This window comes from Pimephales promelas, chromosome 6 (assembly GCF_988280905.1).
Source record: "Pimephales promelas chromosome 6, fPimPro1.hap1.1, whole genome shotgun sequence".
NCBI classification, from domain to species: Eukaryota; Metazoa; Chordata; class Actinopteri; order Cypriniformes; family Leuciscidae; genus Pimephales; species Pimephales promelas.
Window position 1 is genome coordinate 20,237,954 of NC_142774.1, and position 13,632 is coordinate 20,251,585.

The following is a 13,632-nucleotide window of genomic DNA, read 5'->3' on the forward strand; positions in this document are numbered from 1 at the left end:
TAAACATAACCCTAAATCACCATAAGGTGTCGCCAGATGACCGTCTTAATGAACGAGTCATGGATTCAAAATGCTGAATCATTCAGTAATGAGAAAACACATTGCTTTGAGATGCGCGATGGGTCGCTGTGATCTTTGTTTAACTATTTTCTCTGCTGAAACTGAAAAAAGTCAATATTGCATCTAAAAAGTCAATATTGCATCTAAAATGTAAGTGACTTGACTTGTGTGTGTGACTATGTTTGTTGTAGTGATAAGAGTTGCACCCTTGTTAAAGTTTAAGGCCTTGTGTTTTTGGATATATATCTTTCTTTCTTTTTTTTTCTTTTTTTACAAAATATGCATATAACCCATATATTTTAGATTTATTATTTGCTTTAAATTAAATTAAGATTGTATTTTTGGTAATTGAACCTGAATGAATTTAAAAATGAATGTGCTATATTTCAGATCATATATTTGTTTTTCTTAAAATTTAAACTAACTTTATTCTCAGCTGAATTATAAATATTTTATTTCTGTATGAATTAAAAACACATTTGATTTTTCTTTTTTAATCAATGTAGAATGTGTAACTGAAATATAAACAGATTAGGGCTCTGTTCGAGGACAAGTAACTAAAACCAATGCGACATGATGAATGTTTGTTTCCCAAACCATCTCAGAGTAACAGCTTACTTTTCTTTCTTACTATATTCTTTCTTACTATAAACTGTGCTGTAGAGCTTGCATCAGTCAAAGCAGGGTTACATTTTGCATGTCGTGCACAATAAACCTAAAGGCACCAGGGTGGCGGTGCCACCGGCTTCATATATATATGTATATATACAGTATATATATATATATATATAGCTGTGATCCGCGATGAAGGGCCAAAGCCAGTGGCATGGCCACCCTGGTGCTTTTAGGTAACTAAGGAACCGGGGTTGCGGTGCCACCGGCTTGGGCCCTTCATCGCTGCTCGCAGCTATATTTATTATTATTATTATTATTTATACGACTATTTGGGCACTTTTGGGGCCCTTATCATGCTCAAAAACTCTTGAAACTTTGCACACGGGTCAGAATCCGCGGCCATCAGGGCCGGGCTGAAGATGGTACCCGGGCGTGGCAAGGGGGCTAGACAGCGCCCCCTGGAACGGGGTCCGAAAACTTGGTCCATAAATCAAACACGCTTGCATGTAATAATATGAAACTCGGTGCACATATAGATCTCATCGTTCATATATACCTCAAACTATTACTTTTTACCCCAGCCCAACAGGAAGTCGGTTATTTAGGGTTGTTCATAAAACACTCGCAATGGAATTTGAAGTACTCCTCCTAGAGAATTCAAACACACGGCACGAAACTCGGTCAGCATGAAGTCAAGGCATTGAGGATGAAAGTTTGCGAGGGGATTTTTGATATCTCGAACGGTTTGGCCGTGGCGAGGAAACGAAATTATGGCGAGAATCGTGAAACAGGAAGTGTGTCAGAACTTTAGCATACATTAACTGATCTTGATGAAACTTCAGCAGTTTGTTTGCTGTAAGAGGACGATCACATGGATGTGAATATTGTGAGTCAAAGTTATAGCGCCACCAACTGGCAGCAGGAAGTGTGTCACTTTCAAAATGCTTTAAAATCACCCTCTTATTTTTACCCGATTTGCTTCAAACTTAATCTGTATAATGTAAATACATAGCAGATGAAGACCTGTGAATGGATTATTGATATTTTGATACTGTTGCCGTGGCAACGCATCAAACTTTAAAATTCTTTTTTTTGATGATTTTGAGACTCTTAGCGGCTTTTGGGGCCCTTAACGGGTTTGAAAACTCTTGAAACTTTGCACACAGGTCAGATCCCACAGCCATCAGAGCCGGGCTGAAGATGGTACCTGGGTGTGGCAGGGGGGCTAGACAGCACCCCCTGGAACGGGGTCCGAACACTTGGTCCATAAATCAAACACGCTTGAATGTAATAATATGAAACTCGGTACACATGTTGATCTCATCGTTTCATCTATACCTCACGCTCTTACTTTTTACCCCAGCCCAACAGGAAGTCGGCTATTGAGGTTTGTTTGTAAAACGCTCGCAATGGAATGTGCAATATTCCTCCTAGAGAATTCAAACACACGGCACGAAACTCGGTCAGCATGAAGTCAAGGCATTGAGGATGAAAGTTTGCGAGGGGATTTTTGATATCTCGAATGGTTTGGCCGTGGCGAGGAAACAAAATTATGGCGAGAAACGTGAAACAGGAAGTGTGTTATAACTTCAGCATACATTAACTGATCTTGATGAAACTTCAGCAGTGTGTTCGCTGTAAGAGGACGATCACATGGATGTGACTATTATGAGTCAAAGTTATAGCGCCACCAACTGGCAGCAGGAAGTGTGTCACTTTCAAAATGCTTTGAAATCACCCTTTTATTTTTACCCGATTTGCTTCAAACTTAATCTGTTTAATGTAAATATACAGCAGATGTAGACCTGTGAATGGATTCTTGATATCTTTTAAACTGTTGCTGTGGCAACGCATCAAACTTTACCATTCTTTAAGGATGCTTTTGAGACCCTTAGCATGCTTCAAATCGCATGAAACTCGACAGACACATCACATTTATTAGCCAGTAGACATGTGCAAAGTTTCAGAAACGGGCGTGGTGAGGGCTCAGTAGCACCACCTTTTGACAAAAGTGGGGTTGTTCGTTTTAACTAGAGTTACAAAAATCGGTATGTATATTGTACTCCTCGAGCCGGACAACTTTCTAATTGACACTCATTAGCTAGGACCTACAGAAAGTCAGATATGTTTGTTTGAATGTAGAGAAAATCTTAGAATTTTGCCAGTCTCTCAGTGTCTCTCTGTGTGAGTGAGAGGAGGGGCGCCTGTCAGGTTAATTTTAACCCTTTATTTGCTGTGTGCGACTTCTCTGGCATTTTCGGGGGCCTTAACATCCTCTAAAACTCTTGAAACTTTGCACACGGGTCAGAACCCATGGCCATCAGGGCCGGGCTGAAGCTGGTCATCGGGCGTGGCAGGGCGGCTCGACAGCGCCCCCTGGACTGGGATTCGAACATTTGTCCATAAATCAAACACACTTGCGTGAATTAATATGAAACTCGGTACAATTATAGATCACATCAGGCCAAACAACTTTCGTGCTCTAAGTTTTACGACAATTAAAATGGAAGTTGAGAATTATGGGTTGTTTGAATAGTTGTCCTAAGAGAAATACATCAAATTACAACGCATGTGTTTACCAATCACAACCAAACTCGGTGTGCAAGAAGTCAAGACATTGAGGATGAAAGTTTGTGAGGGGATTTTTGATATCTCAAATGGTTTGGCCGTGGCGAGGAAACGAAATTATGGCGAGAAACGTGAAACAGGAAGTGTGTTATAACTTCAGCATACATTAACATATCTTGATGAAACTTCATCAGTGTGTTCGCTGTAAGAGGACGATCACATGGATGTGACTATTTCGAGTCAAAGTTATAGCGCCACCAACTGGCAGCAGGAAGTGTGTCACTTTCAAAATGCTTTGAAATCAACCTCTTATTTTTACCCGATTTGCTTCAAACTTCATCTGTATAATGTAAATACATGGCAGATGAAGACCTGTGAATGGATTCTTGATATCTTTGAGACTGTTGCCGTGGCAACGCATCAAACTTTAAAATTCTTTTTTTTTTATGATTTTGAGACTCTTAATGGCTTTTGAGGCCCTTAACGGGTTTGAAAACTCTTGAAACTTTGCACACAGGTCATATCCCACAGCCATCAGGCCCGGGCTGAAGATGGTACCTAGGCGTGGCAGAAGGGCTAGACAGCGCCCCCTGGAACGGGGTCCGAAAACTTGGTCCATAAATCAAACACGCTTGCATGTAATAATATGAATGAAAAACTTCATCTGTATAATGTAAACAGATGAAAAACTTAATCTGTATAATGATGAAAAACAGATGAAAAACTTCATCTGTATAATGTAAACATACGGTAGATGTAGACCTGTGAATGGATTCTTGATATCTTTTAAACTGTTGCCGTGGCAAAGCTTCAAACTTTGAAATTATTTTAGGATGCTTTTGAGACTCTTAGCATGCTTGAAATTGCATGAAACTCAACAGACACATCACATTTATTAGCCAGTAGACATGTGCAAAGTTTCAGAAACGGGCATGGTGCAGGGACTAAATAGCGCCACCTTTTGACAAAAGTGGGGTTGTTATTTTTATCTACAGTTACAAAAATCGTTATATACATTGTACTCCTCAAGCCAGACAACTTTCTAATTCATAGTCATTAGCTCAGACCAAGAGGAAGTCAGATATTTTGGTTTGAATATGGTGAGACTCTCTCTGAGCCTACGTCCGTGTATGGCAAGCCCTTTTAACATTTAAAAGCTAAGTTTGCCTATCCGGAAATTAACATTGTAGATATCAACAATGTCTTTCTGTCTAGTCGTAATTACATTTTGGATAGTTTGTATTATCATTTAAGATATCTGTAACATAATTGTTACTAGTCAAAATGACAGACTATGGCAAGCCGTTTTAACATTTAATCATGAAAGGGCCAAAGCCTTCGGCACCGCCACCCCGGTGCCTTTAGGTAACTAAAGGAGCCGGGGTTGCGGTGCCACCGGCTTGGGCCCGCCATCGCTGCTCGCAGCTATATTTATTATTATTTTTTTTTTTCTTACAACTATTCGGGCACTTTTGGGGCCCTTAACATGCTCGAAAACTCTTGAAACTTTGCACACGGGTCAGAACCCGCGGCCATCAGAGCCGGGCTGAAGATGGTACCCGGGCGTGGCAGGGGGGCTCGTCAGCGCCCCCTGGAATGGGGTCCGAACACTTGGTCCATAACTCAAACACGCTTGCATGTAATAATATGAAACTCGGTACGCATGTTGATCTCATCGTTTCATCTATACCTCCCGCTTTTACTTTTTACCCCAGCCCAACAGGAAGTCGGCTATTGAGGTTTGTTTGTAAAACGCTCGCAATGGTATTTGAACTACTCCTCCTAGAGCTTTGATCCAAATTCGACGATACTCGGTCAGCGTGAAGTCAAGACATTGAGGATGAAAGCTTGTGTGGGGATTTTTGATATCTCGAACGGTTTGTCCGTGGCGAGGAAACGAAATCATGGCGAGAAACGTGAAACAGGAAGTTTGTTATAACTTCAGCATACATTAACTGATCTTGATGAAACTTCAGCAGTGTTTTCGCTGTAAGAGGACGATCACATGGATGTGACTATTTTGAGTCAAAGTTATAGCGCCACCAACTGGCAGCAGGAAGTGTGTCACTTTCAAAATGCTTTGATATCACCCTTTTATTTTTACCCGATTTGCTTCAAACTTCATATGTATAATGTAAACATACGGCAGATGTAGACCTGTGAATGGATTCTTGATATCTTTGAAACTGTTGCCGTGGCGACGCATCAAACTTTACCCTTCTTTTAGGATGCTTTTAGGATGCTTTTGAGACCCTTAGCATGCTTCAAAATGCATGAAACTCGACAGACACATCACATTTATTTGCCAGTAGACATGTGCAAAGTTTCAGAATCGGGCGTGGTGAGGGCTCAGTAGCGCCACCTTTTGACAAAAGTGGGGTTGTTAGTTTTAACTAGAGTTACAAAAATTGGTATGTATATTGTACTCCTCGAGCCGGACAACTTTCTAATTTACACTTATTAGCTAGGACCCACAGAAAGTCAGATATTTTTGTTTGAATATGGTCACTCTGAGCCTACATGTCTCTGTGTCTCTGTGTCTTTGGCTGTCTATGTGTGTGTGTATCTGTCTGTGTGTGTGTGTGCAGGGGGAGGGGGCTTAACCATTTCACTGCTGTGTGTATGGCCTGCATAAAGAAAATACATTTCTCAAGCCTGGTATTTTTTAAATAAGTTTTTATTTTTATTTTTTATAAGTAAAGGCATATAACTAGTTTAATTGTAGTGCATTGACAATAGTTTTATATAATTAGTTTATTAATCAGATTAACTTGGTCAATAAACTTGGTCTGAAAATTTGGTCCATAACACACTTGCATGTAATAATATGAAACTCGGTAAACATATGGATCTCATCGGTTCATGTATACTTCACACTCTTACTTTTTACCCCAGCCCAACAGGAAGTTGGCTATTTAGGGTTGTTTGTAAAATAAAAACATGCAATGGAATATTTTAAAGTACTTCTCTAGAGAATTCAAAGAAATGCCACAAAACTCGATTAGCGTGAAGTCAAGACATTGAGGATAAAAAATTGCCAGGGGATTTTTGATACCTCGAACGGTTTGGCCGTGGTGAGGAAACAAAATTATGGCGAGAAACATGAAACAGGATGTGTGTTATAATAACTTCAGCATACATTAACTGATCTTGATGAAACTTCAGCAGTGTTTTCGCTGTAAGAGGACGATCACATGGATGTGACTATTGTGAGTCAAAGTTATAGCGCCACCAACTGGCAGCAGAAAGTGTGTCACTTTCAAAATGCTTTGAAACCACTCTCTTATTTTTAACCGATTTGCTTCAAACTTCATCTGTATAATGTAAATACACTGCAGATGTAGACCTGTGAATGAATTTTTGATATCTTTGATACTGTTGCCGTGGCAACAAATCAAACTTTAACATTCTTTTTTGATGCTTTTGGGACTCTTAGCATGCTTGAAATTGCTTGAAACTCAACAGATACATCACATTTATTAGCCAATAGACATGTGCAACTATGGCAAAAGATTAAAGTAATGTCAAAAAAGTAAACACTAAAAACCTCATATCTTCTAAAAATGTAATTATACATCATTTGTTTCTAAATTAAATTATACAAATATTATAACTTCCCCAATTTTTCCTTTTTTTCATTTAAGAATTGTGTTTACGTTCAAAAACAGCCAGAATTGTTGTAAAATTCATACAAAAATAATAATCTGAGTCATACGTAGTGCTATACTGCCCTCTTGTGTTCAATATCAGGTAGGCCTATTGTGTATATTCCCACCGGTTAATCAACGTGTGACTCCGCTGGGACTTGGGAGCTTTTAAATCGCTTACTTAAAACCGAAAGTCAAAATACGGATGTCCGCACAAGACATTAATGGTGTGGAGTAGAGCGAGCATTTTAAATAAATTCCTATTAAGTAGGATTGAACTAAACAGAAAGAATGTTCACTCTGTTCTGCTGGTTCCTCGCTGGTGGATCATATGATTACTTTGTCATAATCTATGACAAAAATGCTATTATAAACCATATTAATAATAGATAATAGACATTGCTCTTATTTTTGAAAAATACATTCATGAAAAACAAGATAACAAAAATCATAAAAAAATATAGCCATGGCTGCTATAAATGTTTGAAATGCATAGGACAGATGTTTAATGACGCAGCAACATATAATTGAAAGGCAATTAATAATCTGTCATTACGTCACTGCATTATGATATTACGGCTCCAATACGGTGCAGCACAAAGCACTTATGTGCATCCCGAGCGGAGAATGATGTGCTTGAAGCCACATGAAGTTACAGCGCATTGAGTCCGTATTGAAAAGTTCAAAGCACAAAGGAAATACATATTTATGAACAGTGTATTATACATTATCTATCTATGCAATAGTTTATTGAGCCTTTTCTTTTAAAGGTTTTAAATTTCAGTTACTGTGTGCGTGAAGAACAATTATAGTGCTCTGACTCTAGTGTTGTGATCTAACCGACAGCGTCCGACACCCGGTAGAAAGTAACACGATTAAGTTACAGCAATAAAGTCCAACAAGAAAAAGTTTCTTCATTCGAAAATATAGACCTTTAGACCTTTATCTTAAAGATCCAGTATAATAGGATTAACATTCAATCATCTTGAAGATCGTTTCATCATTGAATGTAACCGAATGTGACGTGCTGTTTGAATGCTGAATGGAGAATGACTGACAGGCGCAGAGAGGGAAAAGTTTGTGTTCTTGAATTTAATGACTTAAATAATAATTTCTATATCACATAATAGCTTCAGAACACTTATAATACAGTACACAAAAACTTTATGGTACTTTAGAAAGTTTTTGTGCCTTTGTGCCTAACATAGAATAGTATATGCACAATATAGAATTTGAATCAGCCTCGTCAAAGATGGCAGTGTCAGAGCCGATACCGATCCTGAGTATCTAATCGGCGCACTTCTTTTCAACAGTCAAATTGAAATTGAAATTGCTTGAAACTCAACAGATACATCACATTTATTAGCCAGTAGACATGTGCAAAGTTTCAGAAACGGGCATTGTGCAAGGACTAAATAGCGCCACCTTTTGAGAAAAGTGGGGTTGTTAGTTTTATCTACAGTTACAAAAATCGGTATATACATTGTACTCCTCAAGCCGGACAACTTTCTAATACATAGTCATTAGCTCGGACCAAGAGGAAGTCAGATATTTTGGTTTGAATATGGTGAGCCTCTCTCTGAGCCTACGTCCCTGTATGGCAAGCCCTTTTAACATTTAAAAGCTAAGTTTGCCTGTCCGGAATTAACATTGTAGATATCAACAACGTCTTTCTGTCTATTCGTAATTACATTTTGGATAGTTTGTATTATCATTTAAGACATCTGTAACATAATTGTGACTAGTCGAAATGACAGAGTATGGCAAGCCGTTTTAACATTTAATCATAAAAGGGCCAAAGCCTTCGGCACCGCTACCCGGGTGCCTTTAGGTAACTAAAGGAACCGGGGTTGCGGTGCCACCGGCTTGGGCCCGCCATCGCTGCTCGCAGCTATATTTAGGGCCCAAGCCCTGAAGGGGCGAAGGCCCTATTGTTTTCCTTGGGATTATTTATTATTCTTCTTCTTCTTTTTATTTTTCTGCTACCTTTTGGGCATTTTTGGGGCCCTTAACATGCTCGAAAACTCTTGAAACTTTGCACACGGGTCAGAACCCGCGGCCATCAGAGCCGGGCTGAAGATGGTACCCGGGCGTGGCAGGGCGGCTCGTCAGCGCCCCCTGGAACGGGGTCCGAACACTTGGTCCATACCTCAAACACGCTTGTATGTAATAATATGAAACTCGGTACACATGTTGATCTCATCGTTTCATCTATACCTCGCGCTCTTACTTTTTACCCCAGCTCAACAGGAAGTCGGCTATTGAGGTTTGTTTGTAAAACGCTCGCAATGGAATGTCAAATACTCCTCCTAGAGCTTTGATCCAAATTCGACTAAAACTCAGTCAGCGTGAAGTCAAGACATTGAGGATGAAAGTTTGCGAGGGGATTTTTGATATCTCGAACGGTTTGTCCGTGGCGAGGAAACGAAATCATGGCGAGAAACCTGAAACAGGAAGTGTGTTATAACTTCAGCATACATTAACTGATCTTGATGAAACTTCAGCAGTGTGTTCGCTGTAAGAGGACGATCACATGGATGTGACTATTGTGAGTCAAAGTTATAGCGCCACCAACTGGCAGCAGGAAGTGTGTCACTTTCAAAATGCTTTGATATCACCCTTTTATTTTTACCCGATTTGCTTCAAACTTCATCTGTATAATGTAAACATACGATAGATGTAGACCTGTGAATGGATTCTTGATATCTTTGAAACTGTTGCCGTGGCGACGCATCAAACTTTACCCTTCTTTTAGGATGCTTTTAGGATGCTTTTGAGACCCTTAGCATGCTTCAAAATGCATGAAACTCGACAGACACATCACATTTATTAGCCAGTAGACATGTGCAAAGTTTCAGAAACGGGCGTGGTGAGGGCTCAGTAGCGCCACCTTTTGACAAAAGTGGGGTTGTTAGTTTTAACTAGAGTTACAAAAATTGGTATGTATATTGTACTCCTCGAGCCGGACAACTTTCTAATTTACACTTATTAGCTAGGACCCACAGAAACTCAGATATTTTTGTTTGAATATGGTCACTCTGAGCCTACATGTCTCTGTGTCTTTGGCTGGCTGGCTGGCTGTCTGTGTGTGTGTGAGTGTGCAGGGGGAGGGGGCTTAACCATTTCACTGCTGTGTGTATGACCTGCATAAGAAAATACATTTCTCAAGCCTGGTATTTTTTAAATAAGTTTTTATTTTTATTTTTTATAAGTAAAGACATATAACTAGTTTAATTGTAGTGCATTGACAATAGTTTTATATAATTAGTTTATTAATCAGATTAACTTGGTCAATAAACTTGGTCTGAAAATTTGGTCCATAAATCAAACACACTTGCATGTAATAATATGAAACTTGGTACACATATAGATCTCATCGTTTCATATATAGCCTACTTCACACTCTTACTTTTTACCCCAGCCCAACAGGAAGACGGCTATTTAGGGTTGTGTTTAAAACACATGCAATGGAATTTAAAGTATTGCTCCTAGAGCACTGAACCAAATTCGACAAAACTCGATCAGCGTGAAGTCAAGACATTAAGAATGAAAAGCTGCCAAGGAATTTTTTATATCTCGAACGGTTTGGCCGTGGCGAGGAAACGAAATTATGGCGAGAAACATGAAACAGGATGTGTGTTATAACTTCAGCATACATTAACTGATCTTGATGAAACTTCAGCAGTGTTTTCGCTGTAAGAGACCGATCACATGGATGTGACTATTGTGAGTCAAAATTATAGCGCCACCAACTGGCAGCAGGAAGTGTGTCACTTTCAAAATGCTTTGAAACCAATCTCTTATTTTTAACCGATTTGCTTCAAACTTCATCTGTATAATGTAAATACACGGCAGATGTAGACCTGTGAATGAATTTTTGATATCTTTGATACTGTTGCCGTGGCAACGAATCGAACTTTAACATTCTTTTTTGATGCTTTTGGGACTCTTAGCATGCTTGAAATTGCTTGAAACTCAACAGATACATCACATTTATTAGCCAGTAGACATGTGCAACTATGGCAAAAGATTAAAGTAATGTCAAAAAAGTAAACACTAAAAGCCTCATATCTTCTAAAAATGTAATTATACATCATTTGTTTCTAAATTAAATTATACAAATATTATAACTTCCCCAATTTTTCCTTTTTTTCATTTAAGAATTATGTTTACGTTCAAAAACAGCCATAATTGTTGTAAAATTCATAAAAAAATAATAATCTGAGTCATACGTAGTGCTATACTGCCCTCTTGTGTTCAATATCAGCTAGGCCTATTGTGTATATTCCCACCGGTTAATCAACGTGTGACTCCGCTGGGACTTGGGAGCTTTTAAATCGCTTACTTAAAATCGAAAGTCGAAATACGGATGTCCGCACAAGACATTAATGGTGTGGAGTAGAGCGAGCATTTTAAATAAATTCCTATTAAGTAGGATTGAACTAAACAGAAAGAATGTTCACTCTGTTCTGCTGGTTCCTCGCTGGTGGATCATATGATTACTTTGTCATAATCTATGACAAAAATGCTATTATAAACCATATTAATAATAGATAATACACATTGCTCTTATTTTTGAAAAATACATTCATGAAAAACAAGATAACAAAAATCATAAAAAAATATAGCCATGGCTGCTATAAATGTTTGAAATGCATAGGACAGATGTTTAATGACGCAGCAACATATAATTGAAAGGCAATTAATAATCTGTCATTACGTCACTGCATTATGATATTACGGCTCCAATACGGTGCAGCACAAAGCACTTATGTGCATCCCGAGCGGAGAATGATGTGCTTGAAGCCACATGAAGTTACAGCGCAGTGAGTCCGTATTGAAAAGTTCAAAGCACAAAGGAAATACATATTTATGAACAGTGTATTATACATTATCTATCTATGCAATAGTTTATTGAGCCTTTTCTTTTAAAGGTTTTAAATTTCAGTTACTGTGTGCGTGAAGAACAATTATAGTGCTCTGACTCTAGTGTTGTGATCTAACCGACAGCGTCCGACACCTGGTAGAAAGTAACACGGTTAAGTTACAGCAATAAAGTCCAGCAAGAAAAAGTTTCTTCATTTGAAAATATAGACCTTTAGACCTTTATCTTAAAGATCCAGTATAATAGGATTAACATTCAATCATCTTGAAGATCGTTTCATCATTGACTGTAACCGAATGTGACGTGCTGTTTGAATGCTGAATGGAGAATGACTGACAGGCGCAGAGAGGGAAAAGTTTGTGTTCTTGAATTTAATGACTTAAATATTAATTTCTATATCACATAATAGCTTCAGAACACTAATAATACAGTACACAAAAACTTTATGGTACTTTAGAAAGTTTTTGTGCCTTTGTGCCTAACATAGAATAGTATATATGCACAATATAGAATTTGAATCAGCCTCGTCAAAGATGGCAGTGTCAGAGCCGATACCGATCCTGAGTATCTAATCGGCGCACTTCTTTTCAACAGTCAAATTGAAATTGAAATTGCTTGAAACTCAACAGATACATCACATTTATTAGCCAGTAGACATGTGCAAAGTTTCAGAAACGGACATAGTGCAAGGACTAAATAGCGCCACCTTTTGACAAAAGTGGGGTTGTTAGTTTTATCTACAGTTACAAAAATCGCTATATACATTGTACTCCTCAAGCCGGACAACTTTCTAACACATAGTCATTAGCTCGGACCAAGAGGAAGTCAGATATTTTGGTTTGAATATGGTGAGCCTCTCTCTGAGCCTACGTCCCTGTATGGCAAGCCCTTTTAACATTTAAAAGCTAAGTTTGCCTGTCCGGAATTAACATTGTAGATATCAACAACGTCTTTCTGTCTATTCGTAATTACATTTTGGATAGTTTGTATTATCATTTAAGATATCTGTAACATAATTGTGACTAGTTGAAATGACAGAGTATGGCAAGCCGTTTTAACATTTAATCATAAAAGGGCCAAAGCCTTCGGCACCGCCACCCGGGTGCCTTTAGTTAACTAAAGGAACCGGGGTTGCGGTGCCACCGGCTTGGGCCCGCCATCGCTGCTCGCAGCTATATTTATTATTATTATTATTATTTATACGACTATTCGGGCACTTTTGGGGCCCTTAACATGCTCAAAAACTCTTGAAACTTTGCACACGGGTCAGAACCCGCGGCCATCAGGGCCGGGCTGAAGATGGTACCCGGGCGTGGCAGGGGGGCTAGACCGCGCCCCCTGGAACGGGGTCCGAACACTTGGTCCATAAATCAAACACGCTTGCATGTAATAATATGAAACTCGGTACACATGTTGATCTCATCGTTTCATCTATACCTCGTGCTTTTACTTTTTACCCCAGCCCAACAGGAAGTCGGCTATTTAGGGTTGTTCGTAAAACACTCGCAATGGAATTTTTAATACTCCTCCTAGAGCTTTGATCCAAATTCGACGAAACTCGGTCAGCGTGAAGTCAAGACATTGAGGATGAAAGTTTGCGAGGGGATTTTTGATATCTCGAACGGTTTGGCCGTGGCGAGGAAACAAAATTATGGCGAGAAACGTGAAACAGGAAGTGTATCATAACTTCAGCACACATCAACCGATCTTGATGAAACTTCAGCAGTGTGTTCGCTGTAAGAGGACGATCACATGGATGTGACTATTGTGAGTCAAAGTTATAGCGCCACCAACTGGCAGCAGGAAGTGTGTCATTTTCAAAATGCTTTGAAATCAACCTCTAATTTTAACTCGATT